The 21,599-nt window shown below is 42.4% G+C and overlaps 1 pseudogene; it reads right to left on the minus strand.

Moving 5' to 3' along the window:
* Window positions 1–10,628: 10,628 nt before the first annotated feature.
* LOC117702810 (uncharacterized) overlaps window positions 10,629–21,599 on the minus strand; it is a 31,804-nt pseudogene continuing 20,833 nt past the window's right edge.

Genomic DNA, 21,599 nt, shown 5'->3' on the forward strand with positions numbered 1-21,599 from the left:
CAGGAACCTGCCTGGTCTACTTGTGAACCCCTGCATCTGTGCTCCCCAGAGAAAAACCATCTCCAGGAAATCCATGCTCACAGAAGAGATACTATAATCAGCAAGAGTGTGCTGCATGCAAATCTTCCCAAGGGAAAGCCTTGAACTTTAAAACAAATATTCAGGAAGGAAAAAGGATACCCCTGCTATGTTTATAGTTATTGTGGTATTATTTGTGGGGTGACTTAAGGGACAATAGGCTCAGGTCATACCAGAGAGCTCAGAAGTGAAGAAAGAGTACACAATGGACACAAACTCTGTGGATCACAAGAATGATCATGGACAGGATTTCTTTTAAACTAGATCAGAACAATATTCTGAGCTGCTCCTAGGTGACTGAGGCAGAGAATCATGTGGAAGGCCTGAGACCCAAAAATACAGTTATACAGGTATAGGAAGTCTTCTTGGCTCCTGCTATCCCATCCTAGTACCTCATATCTCAGAGACAGCAAAATGATCCTACATTGTTTGAGCCCAGCAATGGACAACACACACACACACACACACACACACCACATACATAGACACACACACAATCACACCCAAAGACAGACACACACATTCCTGAACACACAAAGCACATGTTCATACATACAGTTGCAGGAACATTTGACTTTCCCTGATTCATGTTAATATAGACATCATCCAGGACACTATAAGAGCCATACCATAGGACACTATCCAAAACCAAAACTTCCAAAAATGAAATAAATGCTTGAATTGACAAAATCCTGAGAGATATATCTCAGCCATTAGGAGCACTGATTTGTCTTTGGAAGTCCTCAGGTCAATTCCCCAAAAACGCAAGGTAGCCTACAAACCATCTTAGTAAAATCAGATGCCCCTTCTGTGTGTCTGATGAGAGAGACAGTGTACTCACAAACATAATCTGATTAATAAAAAAAAAGAAAAAAAAAATAAAAAACCTTGAATGGGACACGAAACATAGTAGTCATAGCCTATAGACAGCTCAATAAAATAAATGCTTTTCCCTAATAAACAAAGGATGGAAATATGGAGTTTTGGCCTGGTATGCAAGCCTGCTTAGGAAGTTCCCAAGGCTGTGCACAGTCGGCTTGGTTCCCAGCAAAGGCACATGGAATCAGGGTGGACAAGCCAGTCCCTGCATCTTGCTCACTGTTTCTCAGGGACTCTAAAGTTAGCAGCATCTTCCAATAGGCCCTCCATTTTCCACAGCCTGTGTGGCTTTGTAACCAAAGCTATGAGCCCAGACAACTAGGAAATCTCTGTAACTAGGATGCAAAGTGAGACTTTTCTTCACATAAGGAGATCCTGTCCGGGATATTTGTGGAAAATATGTCTGACTAGTTCAAGACCAAATGGTGGTATGTATGATCACCCTAGGCAATAGTTCATGGAAGGGCTGGACTACAGTATACTTGTTCACTCCTTGACTGAAGAACATCTGGATAGTTTCTACTTCAGGGCAATCTCTGTGGAAGTACCCACTACAACCATGATTTGCCCTGAACTTCTCTGTGGACACCTACTTCTTGGTTCTAGAAGTCGCTGGGTCAATGGGGACTAGAGAACTATACAGTTTCTGAAGAGTTGGACCATGGCTTCTCACAGGGCTGCCCCATTTTATATCATCAGCCATGTCTGAAGTTCCTCTTTTCTTCCAGCCTACTTGAGGATGATTTTAACTCAAACCAAATCACTTTTTGAATGACAGCCTTTACAGAGTGCTACAGACAGAACACAGGGTGAGTGCTCTAGACTACCAGGAGCCTAAGGGGCTGTCTGAGGCAGCCCTGTTCTAGCACCTCACTCATAGGTATGGGCCTTCTGCTTGATGCAGATGCAACACCAAGCAACTCAGTGTTTCACAGAGTTTATACCCAGGACAAACTCCAAGGCCAAAGATAACTGAGTCAAGCTTAGGCAAAGTTGAGAAAAATGGTAGGAGGTAATGAGGAAAAACAAACTAGGATGCTGAGAAGATGCAATGAGCCACCTGACCTTCAGCAGGCAGTCACTATTCCACCAAGAGCAGAGAGGTGGACACAGACCCTTAAGCAGCCTTGTTGACTCTCAGGCCCATGGATTTGACACAGCAGCCTCCTACTCACCTCCATGTACTAAAGTGTTTGGTTTTCTTACAAGTGATTTCAATATGGGTAAATAGATTTCCCTCTATAACCAGTTTCAATAGTGATAAATAGATTTCCCACTACCAATGTTGACAATCTGACTTTACACCACTATTTGTCTCCTTTTGTTCTAATGAGCTAGGTGTAGCAGCATGATGACCTGCTGCTCTGTTTCATGTTTCCCTTGATGCAAAGTGAACTGACACTGACACTGTGGTGAGCCCCACACTCCATCTTAGAACAAGAGGCTGGTGTTCAGGTCCATTAAGTTTCCTTTGAATAGGACCACCTTTGGGCCACCTTTTGTCTCATGTGTGCAGCCAGCTGTTGCTGGCACCCCTTGTGCCTCATATCCTGCTGTGGTTACAAGAGTTATATGTCTGCTTTTGTGGTTGTTCCTCACATGGTGGGCCTCCAAACCCCGGGCTAGGAAATTGTAATGAATGAAGGAAGGACTGGGAAGGGGAAACTGAAGTCATATGTTAAGATTTCAGAAGGGTGGGCTGGGCTAAATGTGAAATTATTGACTTTTAAGTGTTGGCAACATGGGTTCTGTTTGTTTGATAAAGGGTTGAATAACTCAACTGTGGGTTATGTGGAGCCTAGGTGTCTTGGGTAAGACCCATTCTGGCAAACAAACACCCTCCTCCTTTCCTGCTGATTTCAACCAAAATGACAAGAAAGCTCATAAGAAAGCACAGTTGGCAAGTTGTGTATCTGATACGTGGAGCAGACAGCATTAGTTCTTCTACGTTAAGAAATTGTTTTCTTACAACAGCAACAAGAAAACTCAAAACAATGAAACTATATAAACATGTTCTTCCTCTCTGTGAGTTATGAAACCTTGTAGCAGTTACTTGAGACAAAGCAATTCGAGGAGCTCTGCCTGGGAGGTGACAGAAGATTCAAAGATGCTGGTCAGACAGCTTAACCAAAACAGAAAGCCTTAAGCAAAACCACATGTAATTAACTGGCCTCTCAACACAGGCACATCTATATACATATTGTCACAGACATGCATATGACTCCCCCCTTCCCCACACACACATTACAGAAATCATAAGTAGCAGGGAAACAGTAAGGAGACCAAAATGCAGGAGGAACCACTGAATGTAGACTGTGAATATCTGATGTTTCATGTGAGACCCAGGACTCTGTAATCCATCCCCTGGGGACTAAATAAAACTTAGTAACTTCTGCAGACTAGGTTGAGATAGTTTGAGAAATCTTTTTCTTGAAGCCTCACGTCTCTCACCCCAACCCTCAGCCTGAGAGAAGTCTTTCAAACATCCCTGTTCATCCAGTCAGCTCAGTGAATACAAGCTACAGGAAAGAACTCTAGCAACAATGACACAAACCAGGAATGATGATGAGCTATCTGTCAGGCTCTGTCAGTATGAACCAAGGTCTAGGCTCAGTTAGGAGACTATGTTGCAATGCAGGGTTGAGGAAGAGAAAAGACACAAGACCTCTACCCCCACCTTTTTTTTTCTTAAATAATTTTTGTTAGAAAATTTATTACATTTCATACGTTATCCCCTTTCTTCATCTTCACCAGCCAGAAACCCCCTATCCCATCCCCCTCCTCCTCCTTCAATGAGGATGTACCACCACTGACCCCACCATACACCTACATGCACTTGAATTCTCCCACACTGGGGCATCTAGCCTTCATGGGACCAAGGCACCTCCTCTCCCACCTATGTCTGAAAAGGCCACGCTCCCGCTACATATGCAGCTGGAGCCATGGGTCCAAAGCAAACTAGCTACAGGACCCTGACTTCATCACTCAATGTTCTGTGCTACTGCAAAGGAGGCAGCCACATAGAACCCCTCTAGTACAATGGCATGTAGGTGTGTAATGTGTGTTCACCCCATCTAGTCTTAATGAACTTCAGCTTGTAGTTGATTCAGGAGGGTGTGCTTGCCAATCATCCAGTTTTTGAGAGAGCCTAACTCCACAGAAAGTCTTGTAAATGATCACAGAACAACTGGATAAGAATTAGGAGAGTGCCTGGACAAGGTGGAGGATGGTTATCTGTGCTTGACATTGTTTATGGTTAGACATGAGGGACAACCTGCTCCTAAGCATCCTCCATGCATCTTACCTGTTGGATATGCTTGGAAAATTTGTCATAGATCTTCATGCTGGCCTCCACACGTAGCCTCCTTGTTTCCTTAGAACACATGTCCAGTGTAATCTGCTCCTTAAGCAGCTGCCTGTTTTCATTCCAGAGCATTTTTACTTCATTCTTCATATGAAGAGATTCTGTCAGGAGGTGACAGTTCCTGATGCTGAACCACAAAGAAGAAATGGTGATTATTCCCAGGCACCATCCATCTTCCTCCCACTTCTCCAAGTACCATCCCTTCTCATCATGGGCCCTGATCCCCAGACAGCAACAGACTACAGACCAGAGTAGCCATGGGACCTCACATATAGGAAAGTCAAATCCAGAAGAAAGCAACATTCCACAAGACTCAAGGTACTTCTGAAAACCATGACACCAACAGGGACTCATGTATCTCCCAGAAGAGGACATGGGACCCATGATTGCATATATGTCTTTGGAATTAGAGAACCACCTCTAGGTAGAGACAGGTCAAAGCTTCTCTAGGAGAAGAGAGGAGACCCAACAGGTACACATCATTCTATGTGTCTCATGCAAACCAGATCTGTAAATGTGTTTTCAGTGCCCCAGAGACTCAAGGTTGATTGATGTCTCCATCAAGGTGCACACCTTTTCTATTTAGAGGATAGTGACTTGGGAAGGACAATGATTGGAGGGGCTCACAGACTCATCACACTTGATCAAAATGATTTCAAGAGATCACAATCCTAGAGCCTTTCTTTGAGGGAGGAAGCTTCCTGTTGAGAGGCAAAAGTATAGAACCAGAGTCCTCACTTTGTTTTAAAGACAATGATGGGCAGACACATTCTGTGCCTAGTGCTGGGGAAACAACAGTGTGAGTCACTCACCTGTAAAGTTGATTATTTTTAGTCAACTCCTGGCACATATACAAGGCCTCACTGATCTGCTGCGGAATGTTTTTGAGCTCGCTCATCACCTGGTCGTGTTGCATCTCCAGCATCATGGTCTCAAAGTTGAACCTGTGGAAGGAGCAAATAATCCCTGAACTAAGGACTCAAGGATTACATTAATTCAAGTTGAATCGTGAACTACCCCAGCCCATATATGCCACAACCTAATGCCTTGTATTGGGTCCTCTTGGTGCTTATTAAACTTGTTACAATTGATCTGGGCACAGTAGAGCTAGGGAACTAAAAAATGGGAGCTGACCTGCTTTGGCTTCATGAGGGGTCTTGAAGGAATAGATTAGGTCTTCAAGAACTTTCCAGGAGCCTGTGCCACAGTCCTGGGTCCAACTTAAACCTGTGATGACACTTTTTCACCTTGTAGACAAGGTTTTCTCAATCCTTGGTTCTGTCACTACATAAATTCCCAAACTTCAGTATTTACAAGGAAAAGGGCTTACTGCCTATATCAGGATTTTCTAATGCCCATCAGTGGTGGGCACAGAGATCATGTGCTGTGATGCTACAAGTGACCCTCCATGGCCTCATCACTCTCATTACCAAAAAAGTCAGTCAGGTAAATTCTCTAGCCCCATCACACTACACAGACTCCCTGGATCTTAAGTGGAATACACACACAGAGACAAACATACACACACATACACACACATACACACACACACACACACACACACACACACACACAAACACACACACATACACCATCACAATGCCAAATGCATACAGTGATGTGACATTATCTCAGTGTAAACTGAACAGAATTTGAAAAAAGCAGTGATGACTTACCAGAAATCCACTCACATTGAGGGGCAGCAAATAGAATCAGGTCCTCCCAGTTGTTGACAGGACTAAATGGACCCAAAGCAGCTCCAGAAAATTACAAAAATGATTCACTGTAAACTCACAGCAGCTAGCATCTCCCACAAAGCAATACCAGTCCAGGCATCTTAACAATGCATGATAAGAGCTCACACACTAATACTGCTATTTCCTGAATGATTCATGCCACAGGCTATAGTTTTCTTTTAGAAGAATCAAAAGAGCTTGTGACCCCATCTCACTCCTATCTGAACTTCAAGTTCTGTGTTGAATATCCAATCAGCAAAATGCATTTGGACATGAGGACAGCCTGGAGTTGTAGCCTCCTGTGATATGTGGAAATCTAGGGTCAACAGAGAGGGCCCAAGATAGTCAGCTGAGAACTGGGCATAATGATTACCTCTTGTTCAAATCCTTGTTAATATAATGTGCCAGGATTCCCCGGAGTTCGTCTCTCTCATTACTCATTCTTTCAAGGTCCCTTTTGAGCTTCTCCAACCTCTTCACTCTCTGCTCCTCCTCACTGATGGTGTAGGCTTGGGAGGACTCTTTCCCAACAGACCCTTCAGGGAGAGAAACACAAGGAAACTTGTAGGGAAAATACGACAGGAAAAGGAGAAACCATACTTACTCCCACAGAGAAGCCTGAGGAAGAGGGAATTCTAGAGACACAGTGAATTCCTGAAAGAGCAGGAAAGCTATCTTCAAGCTGGACTCCTCACCTATGTCCCTGCTCCCAACCAACATCACTAAACATATGGCTCAGTCCCTACTGCAGTCCCACTAACCCTGAAGTGCTTAAGCTTTCCCAGTCAAGAAGAAATTGAGGGCATTGTCAGTTTATATCTGAAGATGTAGTCTGTACTGCTTAGCACAAAAAACATTGACCATAAACACCAGCACGAAACATCTCCCACAAGCCAACACCTATCCTTGCTTCTTAAATGCATGATAAGATACCACACACTACTACACTTATCCCAGACTGTAATTCAGCCCACATCATGTGTGTTCCAGACCAAAGTCTCTGAGACCTTGATACTTGACAAGGGGATTATCCCTCTCTGTTCTTGGCATCACATATTCATGTAACCTACAGGAATCTATTGAGGATGAAATGCTTCAGCACTCTATCCTGAGAGCAAGGCTTTGTTATTCTCACAGAACTTTCTCCTGGCATCCTTTGCCACTCAGCAGGAAATTCAGATCTCTCAGCAAAGCAACTGAAGGCTTGTCAATTCCTGGATCTCTGCGAAAGTAATCATCAGAAATTCTGAACTCTGGGTCTGCCATTAAGAAATTTTGAGGCTCCAGATGCTAAGCCCTTCTCCTGTAAGGACCTGCTCAAGAGCCCTTCCTCCAGGAAGCTTCCCCATGCACTGCCCAGGACTCACTGTGTCTTCCCCAGGGCCATCTCCTTCTTCCTGCTTTACAGAATGCCTTCTGCCTAGGTCTGGTCTCTGGTTGTATTGTATTGTCCCTACAAAACAGCCTGAGCAGCATGGACAACATGACTGCTTGTGAACCCAGAGGCTCTGAAGGAATACCCCACAGGCAGTTGGTGTCACCACAACACTGGTGACATCACAGAAGATTCTCGGGTTCTCCTGGATACAAGAGATTGTCCAGGGAAGTGACGACTGATGATGTCTCTGGAAACTGCCATGGCCTACCTGCTGACCAGCTTGCCCCACATTGACCAGTTTCTGAGGTGCCCTTTCCTGGAGTCTCTCTTTGGACTCAGGGGATATACCTTGGCAACTTTTCCTTTTAAAGCTAGAGATTTCTCTCTGCTTCATTACAAGTCAAGCACTTTGGATGGGAGAGTTGGTTCCGGCCTTGGCATGGGCAGCTCATCTTTGTTAGTACCTTAAGGTCTAGGGTTCTTGCTTGAGGGAGATTCTTCTCCATGATAAATCTACCCTTAGGTTCCATTCATGTCCACTTCCCCAGGGTGTCCTGTTTCCCAGAGGCAACAATGGTTCTCCTGTACCTTTAATCTTATGCAAATTGGATTATATCTTCTTATTGTGCACATGCCTTGAGGGGAGACATTGCTTTAATATATTCAGACATGTGTTTCCACAATCCCATTTTTGCAATGTAAACTCCCTTGTTCATGGCAATATAGGAAGGAGTTCAGGTCCAAGGGAATATCCAATTGTAAAGTTTATGTCTCTTCTTCAAAAGAGAAAACCCCACTTTCTCCCTTTCTCCATTACAACCAGACATAGTAGGCATCTTGAGCAAAGGTCAACAGGGACATTGGATTGCTGCTCTGTAGTTCCATTAGCCATCACTTCTCCAATATCTACCTTTCTGAGTTCCAGTGAGAACTCAAGAGTTCACTGAAATCCAGTGAAACCTCCATTTAAATGTGTCCAGTAGTTCAGGAAGGACTGTGTTTGGCACTGTCATCTGTGGCTTCTGCCTTCTGAATCTATGGTACAATGTGACCTAACCTCTCAGGTGTAAGAGTGAAAAAATCATGTAAGTCCTTTCCAAATTGTTTGTGTTGTCCTGGGCTACTTCCTTCAGCCAGGTAGTATCACTATGACAATGATCAAAGGTGGCAATTCTGCAGAGAAACAGCAGGGGATTTATTAGGTAAAATGAAAAGGATTTGGAATAATAGTCAATCCTAGTATAGAAATGAATTTCATTATGTGCTTGTGGTTTTATGAGAACAGCAGGAATAGCAGGGTGATTTCGATCAATGAAAGTATGAATTTCATTGTATAGTCTTACTCTTTGCATATATATATATATACATATATATATATATATATATATTTAAATTAATTTTGCAAAAATAGGTTTATTATGACCAAAAATAAAACAATGAAACAGGGAAAAACATCCAGGACAGAAATATACATGAATTCTCCTGCTGGGTGTGGCTGCTCCTCTCTAACCTCAGCCTTGGCTCCATACTGAATCCAGACCAGGACTTGCTAAACTCAAGCCAATTAAACAAAAGCCATCAGTTACAAATCAAATGACAACCATTTTCTGGAGTTAATTACCATTACAAGGTTAATTACCATTACTTAGTGTGATTCCAATATATCACTTAAAGCAATTCACTGGCCAAATGCACAACCTGAACCAACATAAAAAAGCACTATAATTTTAATATTAATAGTTAGTGGCAAAGTTTCCCTAATACAAGGGGTCTTTTTATTATTTATTTATTTATTTTTTTAAATTTATTTATTTATTTATTTATTTATTTATTTATTTGGTTTTTTTCTGAGAAAGGGTTTCTCTGTGTAGCCCGGGCTGTCCTGGAATTCACTCTGTAGACCAGGCTGGCCTCGAACTCAGAAATCAGCCTGCCTCTGCCTCCCAGTGCTGGGATTAAAGGCATGGGCTACCACCGCCCAAGGAGGGGTCTTTTTATAACCATTGTAACTACTTTGTTTTTCTCAAGCACACTCCGTACTGGTACCCAGGTTACTGACTTCACATACAACCCCTACCAAGAGTAAAAGTTAAAAGCAACATCAGGTTAAAGCATACCTTTACAATACTTGTAAATCACAGGTGGACGTAATTTTCCCCCATCCTCCTTTGCTTTGATAAATATATAAGGTTTGTTACAAAAATAATGCAAAAATGTTGAAACCAATCTACTATAACTCAGAAATCTGATCAACTCTTACCCAGTATCCAAAGTCAAGATAAAAAAGGCAGGCCTTAACTTACTCCTGGTTCTGGCCATATCATTTCTATAATTCACATGTTCCAAAATACACTAACTTCCAGTCAGCGTCTCCATTAGTTCATAGTCCAGCACTGACTCTCTTGGAGAGGCAAACCTGTCACTTCAATGTCAATCTCACTGAGGACAGCAGCCACCTCCTGAGCCAGCCTGCAGCATGCACAACTTAACCTTTAGTACAGTCCTAGCTTTTCAGAACAGGTCCAGATGGGAGATACTTCCTCCTCTTCCCACCTTGGCGCGGCACTCCTGTCTTCTTGCACCCTGACTCAGGTGGCCTGGAATGCTTCTTGCCTCCCAGGCCTCCTTTCCTTTTCTCTCCCTGATCCAGCAGGCAGGCTGCCCTTTCTCTTGCAGGAAGGTCCTGGCCGGCCCCCTTTTCTCTTGCCTTTCTGGCTCATCTTCCTCCTCTTGGCAGGCTCCTCTTGGACCTCTTCCCTCATCTGCTTGTTGGTGGCCCTTGTCACGTCCAGCTGAGGTTTATTACTGTTCATGATTTGAAGTAGCTCCCACTGGTTCTTTTTCTTGGCTGGGAAGTCCCCAAAGGGGGGCTGAAACTTCCTCTTCTTGCCAGAGCTTTGGGGCGCGTTCTCCTTGGGGACGCGCTCCTGGAAGCTTCCCACCGAAGCTCCTCCTTACTCTGGTGTTCCTTAGGGTGCAGCCCAGCTGAGCTGGGCATCTGCATCTTGTGCTCGCAGGCCAGGTTCTACAGAAGGTTCATCTCTTTCTTGGCCACGCGTTCTTTGTTGGCCTGAATCCTCTTGGTGAACTGGTCTTCCATGGGGTTGGCACTCCTGGGCACCTTGATGAGCCATTCCTTAGTGTCATCCTGTGCGCGCTTGTAGTCCCAAGACACCCCCACTGCCCACTCACCTCATCCCACATGAGGTTGGTCTTCTTTTGGGGACTGATGGGATGCCCTTAAGGCCAGTGGGTGAGGGGCAGTGGCCAGGGCAGCAACTTCTCGCAGGGCAGGCATGTGGCAGGCTCCAGCAAGCGCAGTACCACCGCCTCCTCCATGTGCTCCATGGTCTGCAGCTGCCAGTAGCTGGTTGATGAAAAGCTGCATGTTGTCACGCGCCAGGGCCCGCAGCTCAGCCTCCAGCGAGGGCCTGGCCTGGCGCAGCACTGTCGGGGGATTGTGGTCCTAAGCCAACAAGTTGCCCAGGTCGAATTCCAGCTCTAGCTCCTTGTGCACCTTGATGAGCTGCAGCTTCTCTGCCTCCTCTTGCTCTGCCTTGGCCAGCAGCTCCTCCACTCTCTTGCCATCCATGGCTCTTGATGCACACCTCTGTTCCCTCACTTTGGGGCAACAGCAGAATATGTCCCTACTACAGCAATACTCTGTTTTATATTTCTAAAAGAGATGAATTAATGATCAGAAAGTTTAGAAAAAGCTATTTAACTATCTAGTGAACTCCTGCAGACACGATCTGCTTTCCAACAAATTATACTTCTCTGTCCACCGTGTTTTGTGCCAATGAGCAATTCAAAAAAAATTTGTGTTGAACAATTTGTTGTTTCCACAGGGAATAACAAGAAATAAAAAATTTAAAGACTCAAATGAAGACCACAGAGTGTTTCCTATCATGTTCTTTTTGAACTGCTTGCTTATTTAAGTCTTTTTTTTTCATAGCTCCAAGTGTGCTGGAGGAGAAGCTTCCACTGCTGTCAGATGTTCGGGTTCTCCTTCTCATTGCACACAGAATCATCCCCACAGTACCCACAGTTGCCAGTGTCTAAGGATGAGTTCTCTTGTCACCTGACATAAATCATTCTTCTATCCAATATCTTTCTAAGCACTCCACTCAGAAAGGAAATGGCTCTGTAATTTCTGCATTTTAAAACAGCCTGAGTGAACCAGCAAGAACAGTTTTCTGGCTAAACATTACGTTACAGCAAGTAAGAGAGCTAAATGGAAAAATGAAAATAATTTTGTTTTATGGTATATATGCTTGTGACTTTTAGAATTGCACATTGAATATTTTCAAACGGTAACTGTTTGGCACCAAAAATTCCTGCCACCTTTTAAAGGATGTAGCAAGAAACATTGCTATTGATCTAAAGTGAGACAACTGATTCTTTACACAAAACAGTTTATTTGGTTTAAACAGTCAGTCACTGATTACATGGTGAACTCTCTAGTAATCTACCTATAAAAATGCTTACAAAACTACTATTATACAGGCTATCATGACTTTTGGTTTGAAAGTCAGAAGCACAGGTGTTAGAAAGGACCCAAAGGCTCTGGGGATGATCTGGTCCAGTTGATTCATAGAAATGCAAGACCCAGGGTTTTCAGGGAACAATGGAAGTTATACAGCTAAGCACTGATAATTGGTCAAGTCACATCAATTGTACTATACAGCTTCAGCTACAGGCACCTGATCACAGAGATCAGCAGATTAGAAAGGAGTGCCCTTCCCAACACTAGGAGATTCAGAATACACTTGAAGTATATAGATTTCACTTATTACTTTTATAGGCATTATTTTACCAAGTAACTGTCATCTTCCAGGTTCTGCTGAGGCTTCATTTTCCACAGTTGTTCTGGGTTTGTAATATCTTTACTGACCCCCATGAATGCTATAAAATAGTGTGGCCTCAGCCACCTAAAGAAGGAAAATGGAAGTCTGTTCTCTTTATGATACTATTGTTTTGTTGTTGGTTTGTATTTGAGACAGGGCTTCCCTTCTCTGTGTATCCCTGGCTGTCCTGGACCTTGCTCTGTAGACCAGGCTGGCTTCAGTTTCAGAGATATGTCTGTGTCTCTCTCTCAAGTGCTGGGACTAAAGGCATACACCACCATTGTCCAAAAACAATACTTTTTTTGATGGAACAATGTAAAGTACTTATTCAGTTGAGAACTAGAATAGAAAAACATAATTAAAATTCGAATAGTGAATAAGCTACACATTTAACTAGCCTTCAACCAGTTCACTAATGTCAATTATTCATTCAATGAGTGACCTGTTACTTATAGGAAACATATAGGATTGCCTGTTTCTCTTTTCTACAGGAAGATTTTACTCCAAGTTCTCAATTAGACAAAAACCTGTTCCCCTTAAAGATAAATGGAATTAGGAATGCATTTTTCAGTTTTGGCATTGATTCTATCATCAAGGCTTGAAGAAGTTGATAGAGAACTTCAGGAAGATAATGTTTCCTAGGCTTCCACGTTAATGATGGAATCTGTAACAAAAATGATCTGCTTTGTATGCTGAAACATTCCTGAAGGTAGGAAGGAGAAAAGATACAGTCAAGAAGCTGAATCCCAATAGTTACTTCAAGCACAAAAGGCTGCACTGCCAGAGTGTCCTTTGGACAAGCCCTGTTGGTAAAAGTGGCTACTCACCTATTTCTGATGGGTATTAAGTTGTGTTCAGTCACTGACAAGTCCACTTTCTCAGCCAACCCTGTGGAGAGGAACTTGTTAAAAAATTTTCCTAAACCAAGAAAATTGTTCCTTAAGAACTTCATGGAGCCTGATCCAGTCTTGGCTTTGCACATCTTATGCATGACAAACAGGACATAATAGTCTCCATCATTTTTAATGAGTTTTAATTCACTTCTAGAAGGTTATACCTCCAATCTGTACCTTGTCCAATGAAAGAAAAACAAGTTAGGCACAAAACAGGTAGGTTGTTGGAAAATATTCCAAATACTTTGGGATTTTGGACCACCTGTGAGGCCTTATTGAGTGGAAAGTTATTTTCAGGAGTAGATTATAATACTTAGAATGTATCCAAGTTCTAAAGGTCAGCTTTTTCCCTGACAGCAGTATTGTGTATTTTCTTACTAAGGTGCTCTGGTAATTCCAGAGTTCCCTATCTTGGAACATTCTGGAGGAGACTATAGGTTGAGCATCCATCATATGAAAACTCACAGTGTTGAAATGCTCCAAAGTGCAAAACGGGAGTCTCTTCATGGAAACACAAGTGGACCTCACATGAGGGTTTGCACAGAAATGTCAGGCATAGTAAATATATTCTAATTGTACATTTCTATAGTAGCTTCTCAGTATATAGTCCTTGCTGACTTGGAACTTTCTAGGGATAGCAGACCTCCAACTCACAGATCCACTTGTCTCTGCCTCGCAAGTGCTGGAATTAAAAGCGTGTACCACCATATCTGACAGTAAGTCATAATATGTATATTAAATTATCTTCAGGCTAAGCATATTTATATAAAGTGTAAGCAAAGCCTGTATGAGCTTCCTGTTTAAACTTTTATCTTATCTGCAAGGTCTCTTATTTTGATTATATAAATTATTACATTTGTATGTTACATATTAAAATCCACAGATTTTAAAAAGCCCTACCACACAAAATATTTGTGGTTCTAAGTGCTGATTTGGAATGTTAGATACACAAATCTGGTTTGATTGTCCCATGTAACAGCCATCCTCTGGTTATAGAAACAAGCAAATGACACAAGCCTGGCCATCAAGAGTTAACTCCTGTGATCACACTGAGTTGCTTAGGGATGGCAGCCAAATCTAGTTGGTAAGTTACAGTCCTCTTCTGATATCATCTCCAGTGGAAGAGAATAAAGTGATACCCTTAACATGTTTGCTAAGTTAGAACGCTACCCATGTAAGACAAAAGATGTCTTCACGTGAACACAAGAAAGCAAACACAGAAAAGCCAAACAAGAAATAAAGAAGGGCAGTGAGAAATCCTGCTGACAATAGTTTAAGCACTGGAAGCCAGGTGACTTCTCACTCAGTTACATAGTTAATACCTTCCTCTTTTTTGTTTGACTCATTGCTTGTGTTGAGTTGTGTATTGACCATTGCCATTGAAAGACTTCTGGGTAAAATCTGTGCCATTCAACAAGTTCTTAGAAGGCTGATTACTACATAGGCATTAAAGAGGAGAAAGAGAATGAGAGTTCAAGCCTGCCTGTGAGATGCTTACAGTCTGTCTTCAGGATATATTACTCCATGCCATTTGCTGACTTTAACCAATATTATAAATTGAGTGGTTTGGCATGAGGTACCTAGGAATAGAGTAGCATGCATTGTACTAAAGTATAAGAAACAGTTTACTCTAAGTTTAGAGTGTATTTTAAGTCTGGTGGTTCAAGCTGGCAGACAGTGATGCATAAATATATAGGTGTTCACTGTTAATTTCTTAACCAAACTGAACAATGATGGGAGACACAGCAAATACAAAGTCAAATGATATGTCTCTTCTCAAAAACCTTTTGGTGCAGGACAGGCAAACAGTCCAGCAAGAACTGTGTGGTAATGCCATGCATCTTAAAGGATGACACTTCAGAGACAGGTGGGGACCTGCAGCGAGTTGTGGTGCTTGCTGACAGACAGCCACTGCCTAGAGATTGTGGGTGGAAGGCCAGAGTGGCCCAGAAGAGATGCCCAGCCATATGTCTGCATGGTACCATGCTGAGGAACATCACTAAGGAAAAGAATCCATGTCAGTAAGGGTGATTGTTGACTGTGTGCCCCCAACTGAGAAACCAAAGTACCAGTTAAATGAAACATGCCTTCTTTCACCAGACATTAGTTAAACCTATCATTGAACTTCTACAGGAGAGAAGGTTTCATCAGTCTGCACATCAAACCCAGCAGGAAACATCATAGTGCAGAGATGTCAAGAATTCCCAGAGTTGAACCAACACGCACCAGCCTCCTTCCAAGTTAAACAGTGAATTCTGTTTTGCTGGAATAGGATGGCTGGCTTACTGTTGCTACTAAATGTTGACACAGCCCCACAGACTCATGTGTATGGCCAGGAGTTTAGATTCCAAGAAACCCAATGACTGGAATGCATAGTGGTTTGCAGCACATGTCTCATGAGTGTTTCAAATGTATTTTTGCTTTGTCACAATTAAGTATTGAAAGATGGGAAGCTGTTCACAGAAGTGCTGTTTCTTAAAGCGTTAATTCCCCATGTGCTTAATGTTAATATTAAATACATTGCCTTGATTTAATATCGAGATGTGGATGCATGCCCCACCCCAAGGGAACAACATAACCAAATTTGAAGTGGACTTAAATTCCACCACCATGGTTGGGTGTGATCCAGTGCAGCTGATACACCACACAAGGAAAGACAAAAGTCCAGGCAAGTGCTGGATAGATGGCTTATCCATTTGAGACTTTTTTTCTTAGAAGATCTAAAAAGTGACATTAAGAATCCGCCATCTCGGGTGCTGGAGAGATAGCTCAGCAGGTAAGAGCACTGACTGTTCTTCCAGAGGACCCAGGTTCAATTCCCAGCATCCACATGTCAACTTACAACCATCTATAACTACATGATCTGGCACTTTCACAGACATACATGCAGGCAAAACACCAATGCACATAAGATAAAAATAAAAAAAAAATTCTCCATCACTTCTTCTCCAGGTGTAATCCATTGACCTCTTCTGGCCTCGGGAGAATTGCATGCATGTAGTGTACAGACATATAGCAGGAAAAACACCCATACACATAAATGAAATAATGCAAAAACAGAAACAACGCCCTAACCAAATTTTAAAATATCATCAAATACATTGTCCAGGCCAAGAGAACAAAATTCATCATCAGTAGAACAACACCAACACCAAAACAAAACAAAACAAACAAACAAACAAAAATCCTAACATCTGCAAAATGATCTTGGAACTCATGATCTCTGCTTTGCAGTTATAAGTGATGCTACCATTCAAGGAAATAAAAGGCATACTGCTCTGTGGTTACTAATTTCTTTGATATTCCCTTAGTGAATTTTATTTCTTAGGATGAGCATCCATGGAGTAGTGCATTTTAACATAGCTGAATTTATGACCACAAAGATATAGCATGGATATATTTTTCATCATGAAGTTAGTTCGACAGATTTTGACACACTAAGCACAACAAAAGCACTATTCTCTGTGTAGCTGTGACTGTTTGGGAATGAATAATGAAGACTAAGCCACATTACACTTGAAGAGGTCCATTCCTACCTGATACTTCTAGTGTTACAAGACTGTGAACCACACATGAATACAGAAGGTTCTTATGAGATAAAAATTAGAGATTATGTTTTTATTCATAAGAATACATTACTTTTATTCAATACAAGCTTAAAGTAGGAGAGTAAAAGTATGTAGTACATAGCCTTAACAAAACAGCAAATTAATTATAGTAACAAAAACAAATAAATGACAAAACTTCAAATGAAAAGAAAGAAAATCATATACTCAAGGAAATCAAAAGTAACCAAAACCAAAACACAGTTCTTAAGCTAAGCAGCATTCTCTTGCTGTAGATTTTGCAACAGAGACCTACAGTCTGTTGATGGCCTTAGAAATATAGTGCAAAGGCTGTGACTAATGGTAATAATGTCTTCAAGATGAATGTAGCTATGCCCCAATTGGGGTGGGGTGCTGTTGGACAAGTCCTTGCAAGGCAAAGCAGGAGTCATGTTACAGACAATACCTCAAAGTCTTTAAACTTCGCTTGACTTATCCATGAAATTATTCAAGATGACCCATGAGGACAAGCAAAATTTGCATTCTCAGGCCCCTCCAGGATGACCAGCAGATCTTAATGACCCTCAGCACTTCTCTGAAGCCTTCCAAACATGCACTCTTGCTGAACCAGAGGCTAGACAAAATAAAGGCCTTTATGATATATAGTTACCCAAAGAAAGGAAGAAAATTCAGCCCAAGATTTCTATGGTTATAGGGATGAGATGCAATGGTGGTTCACTTGCTTTGCACAATCAGTACTCCTGGTGAAGAATTGTGTCTCTGGGATACCTGGACCTATTCTGTGCCCTGTTTGAGTTTCTGTTGGAGTATTTCAGACATAGGGGAGCAAGACATAAAGACCTGGTGAGGACCTGTCATGTCAGCTATCCAGCAAACACCAGGCTTATTCAGCAGGACAATCCAGTATGACCTTTGAGCTAAGGTCTTTCCTTGTATCCCCAAAGAAGCAGTGCCACAGAGCATCTGGGCCTAAAATTTTTTCCAGATTTAATAAACAGCTTACAAGTTAACTGTGAACTACACACTGTGCTGGAGCTAAAATAAAACATCACATTTCTCCAATAGTCCATATATATTATATTGAAAAATAATTGCATAACAATGTCTGAATAGAGCACTGTACAGAGGTCTTCTAGGGAGCCTAGCAACCATTTAAGTGAAGGCTGTTATTATATCTAGAGTGCAGGAACCTGCCTGGGTTCCTCTTGTGAACCCCTCCATCTGCGAATACCCAGAGAATCCATCTCCCAGAATCCATGCTCACTGAAGAGATACTATAATCAGCAAGAGTGTGCGGTATACAAATCTTCCCAGAAGAAAGCATTGAACTGCAAAAGGGATATTAATGAAGAAAGACGTGATACCACTGCTAATAGAGAAGAGCAGAGATGGGACACGGACACTTAGCCAGCCTTGTTGGCTCTCAGGCTCATGGATTTGACACGGCAGCATCCCACTCACCTCCATGTACCACAGTCTTTAATTTTCCTACAAATGATTTCAATATAGATAAATAGATTTGCTCTACAACCAGTTTCAATAGTGATGAAATTTTTTCTCTACCAACTGTTGAATATCTGACTTTACACCATTATCTGTCTCCTTTTGTTCTATTGAGTTAGGTGGAGAGGCATGATGACCTGCTACTGTATTTGATGTTTCTGTGATGCAAAGTGAACTGATAGAGTACTTTCTCATTAAAGCTGGACTGTATTATCATTTAAGATGTTTGCTGACCAAGTGTATATATGTATAGATACATATGAATATGTACATATATGTTCAGAAACAAACCAGTTCATGCCTTCGTACATGCACACACAGACATGCACACACAGAGACATACCTAAATACACACTTGTATATACAAGTAACCATACTACAAACACCTAAAACAAGCACCTACCAATACAGAAATACACAACATAAAATTTCTAGCACACACATGGACAAAAGCACACAGACACACACAGACACACACAGACACACACAGCAACACACCGAGACACACACATCAATCCAAAGATTGCTATGTTTCAGCACATTTCCTGACACTTGAGAAGGGAGTTGGACCTAAGCTGTGTAGTAGGTTCTTAGACAAACCCTGGCTCTGCTGGTCAGGCCTGTATTTATTTCTGTTTCAGGAACTTTTCCCATGCAGATACTTGCTGATCCTACAAGAATTAATAAGCTCTATACAGATAGGCTGGTCCACACAATTCAAGATCCTAAGAAAGAGGGTTTTAAGAACATCCTCCAGGAAGTTTCAAGTAGAAACATATTCTGCTCTATAAACCTGCCTTGGCTCCCTCTCAGAAGACCCTGGTAGCACCATTAAAAAGACAGTTAGTCATGTTTATTATCCATGAACTTTACAACACATTACAGTTCATGTGATATTAAAACATCCCTAATGACGTTCAAAGCAAGCTAGGGAATTAGCATGCAATGATTTCTCTGAAATGCAGCACTCTACAAAACTGTGAGGGGGAAGTGTCCCGAAACAAAGTCATGTCCATGAAATACTCAGCAAAACAATGTCAGCAGAGGGATGCACTGTAGGATTTCATGAATCCTCATGGTGAAGCCAATAAGACACGCCATGAATTTCCAGGGTGTTATCTCAGTACAGGATAGGCAAAGAAGTCTAACTTTGTATTTTTATAATAAGTATATTTTAAAACCTTTTATTATAAAAGACTCTAATGACAAAACAATAAATGGGGTGCCTTTCTTTCTGTCCTGGGAGAAGGCTGGACCAGAGCCTCTCTGAGTGAGGCACCATAGAGCAGGGATGATCTGGGTCCTAGATAATTCCGGAAGTGGCATCCTTAGACACCTCTTCATTCCATAAAGCTGGAAGGGGTGGTGGTCACAGGACCAGGAGCTCCTCTGCCTAGAGTGATAGGGTAGCATTGGCAGCCTGGGAGGTAGAGCAGAGGGAGAGGCCCTTGCAGAAACAGCCAGGAAGGTCACTTCCAGCCGGGGCACCTGTCCCCATGACCTGAGTGTTGGAGCTCCTCTTGCTGCCACCATATGGTAGGCATTGAGAGGAAGAGTGCTGTGTGAAAGTCCCTGGGTCATGGAGGACACAGACTTGGAGATTCTGGAAGAAGCTTGGTATCTGGGGCCACTGGATTCTGAAGACCAACAGATGGCCAGTTATAAGAACCCAGGTGAGATGGCCTCAGTGGTCAGTCAACCAAGCCCACTGCTTTTCCACCAGACTAGGGAACCATCCTATGTGCCACTGGGGTCCCTGGACTCTTGCCCTCTTCCCTCTAAGAGCCTCATACTCCCTTTTGAGAATGAGAGGCTGGTGGTCAGGTTCCAAAGGGTAATTTAAATAGAACCACCAAATCCTTTGAGACAACTTTTGTCTCATATGTGCAGCTGTTGTTGAGCAACCCTTTGTGCCCCATATCCTGTTCTGGTTCCATGAGTACCATGTTTGCTCCCCGGTTGTTCCGCAAATGGGTGGGCCAAACAACCCAGGGATAGGAATTTGTAATGAATGAGGGAAGGGCTGTAAAGGGGAATCTGAGGTCAAATGGTAAGGTTTGGGAAGAGTGGGCTGGGCTAAAAATGAAATTGTTCACTTTTAAGTTTTGGCAATATGGGTTCTGTTTGTTTGATAAGTATTTTTGGGTTGGAAAACTCACCTGTGCTTTACGTGGAGCCTAGGTTTGTAGGATAAGACCCATCCTGGGTCACCAACACCCTCCTCCCTCTCCCTAGGGATTTAAGCCTAATGACAAGAAATTCATGAGAAAGCACAGTGGGCCAAGTTGTGTTTCTGAACCTGGAACAGACAGCATTGGCTTTGTTCATGTTAATAAAGTGGTTTTTTACATCAATAACAACAAACTGAAAACAATAAAATCTGTAAAAATGTGGAGAGAGCTACCATGCTCTTCCTCTCTATGAGTAGCTTACCCTTGTAGCAGTGACCTGAGATCAAATAATACCAAGAGCTCTGCTGGGAGGTGACAGATGATTCAAAGATGCTTGTCAGATAGCTTAACCAAAGCAAGAAGTTTCAGATTCAGTGAGAGATCTGGGCTTATTTTGCAGAAAGACTGCAAAACCACATGTAACTAACTGGCCTCTCAGCATACCCAGCAATATACATATTGGCACAGACATGCATATCCCCCTCCCCAAGACACACCAGAAATCATAAGTGAGCAGGGAACAGTAAGGAGACCTCAATGCTGGAGGATCCATTGAATGTAAAAAAGCTAAAGTTTCAAGTGAGACCCAGGACTGTGCTATCCATCCCTTAGGGACTAAAAACGCTTAGTGAGCAGCTTCTTCTGCAGACTAGGTTGAGAGAGTTGGAGAAATTGTTTTCTTGAAGCCTAACATCTTTCACCCTAACCCTCAGCCAGAGAGAAGCCTTTCTTCACACATCCCTGTTCATCCAGTCAGCTCCTGAATAGAAGCTCCAGGAAAGAACCCTAGCAACACTGACATGAAACAGGACTGACAAGCTGCTTCTCAGGCTCTGTCACTGTGAACCAAGGTTTAGACTGGGTTAAGAGACCATTTTGCAATGCAGGGAAAAGGGAAAGAAAACATACAAACCCCCTGCCCTGTGCCCACCCCGAAAAAAAAAAGATAATGAGAACCACTCATTTTGCAATTCCAGTGGGCACTAAAACTTGCAAATTGCTTCCTCCCTGTGACATCATATGAACCTTACAAAGCAAATGAGCTACAGTCTCTGACTATATAACTCAAAGCTCTGTGCTCCTGTCAAGTAGGCACCCAAATAAAACTCCTCTAGCCTGTAGGTGTGTAATGTGTGTTTAGCTTATCTATCTTAATGATACATTTTTGTAATTGAGTAGGAGGG

The sequence above is a fragment of the Arvicanthis niloticus genome, chromosome 2 (genome assembly GCF_011762505.2).
Source record: "Arvicanthis niloticus isolate mArvNil1 chromosome 2, mArvNil1.pat.X, whole genome shotgun sequence".
Lineage (NCBI taxonomy): Eukaryota > Metazoa > Chordata > Mammalia > Rodentia > Muridae > Arvicanthis > Arvicanthis niloticus.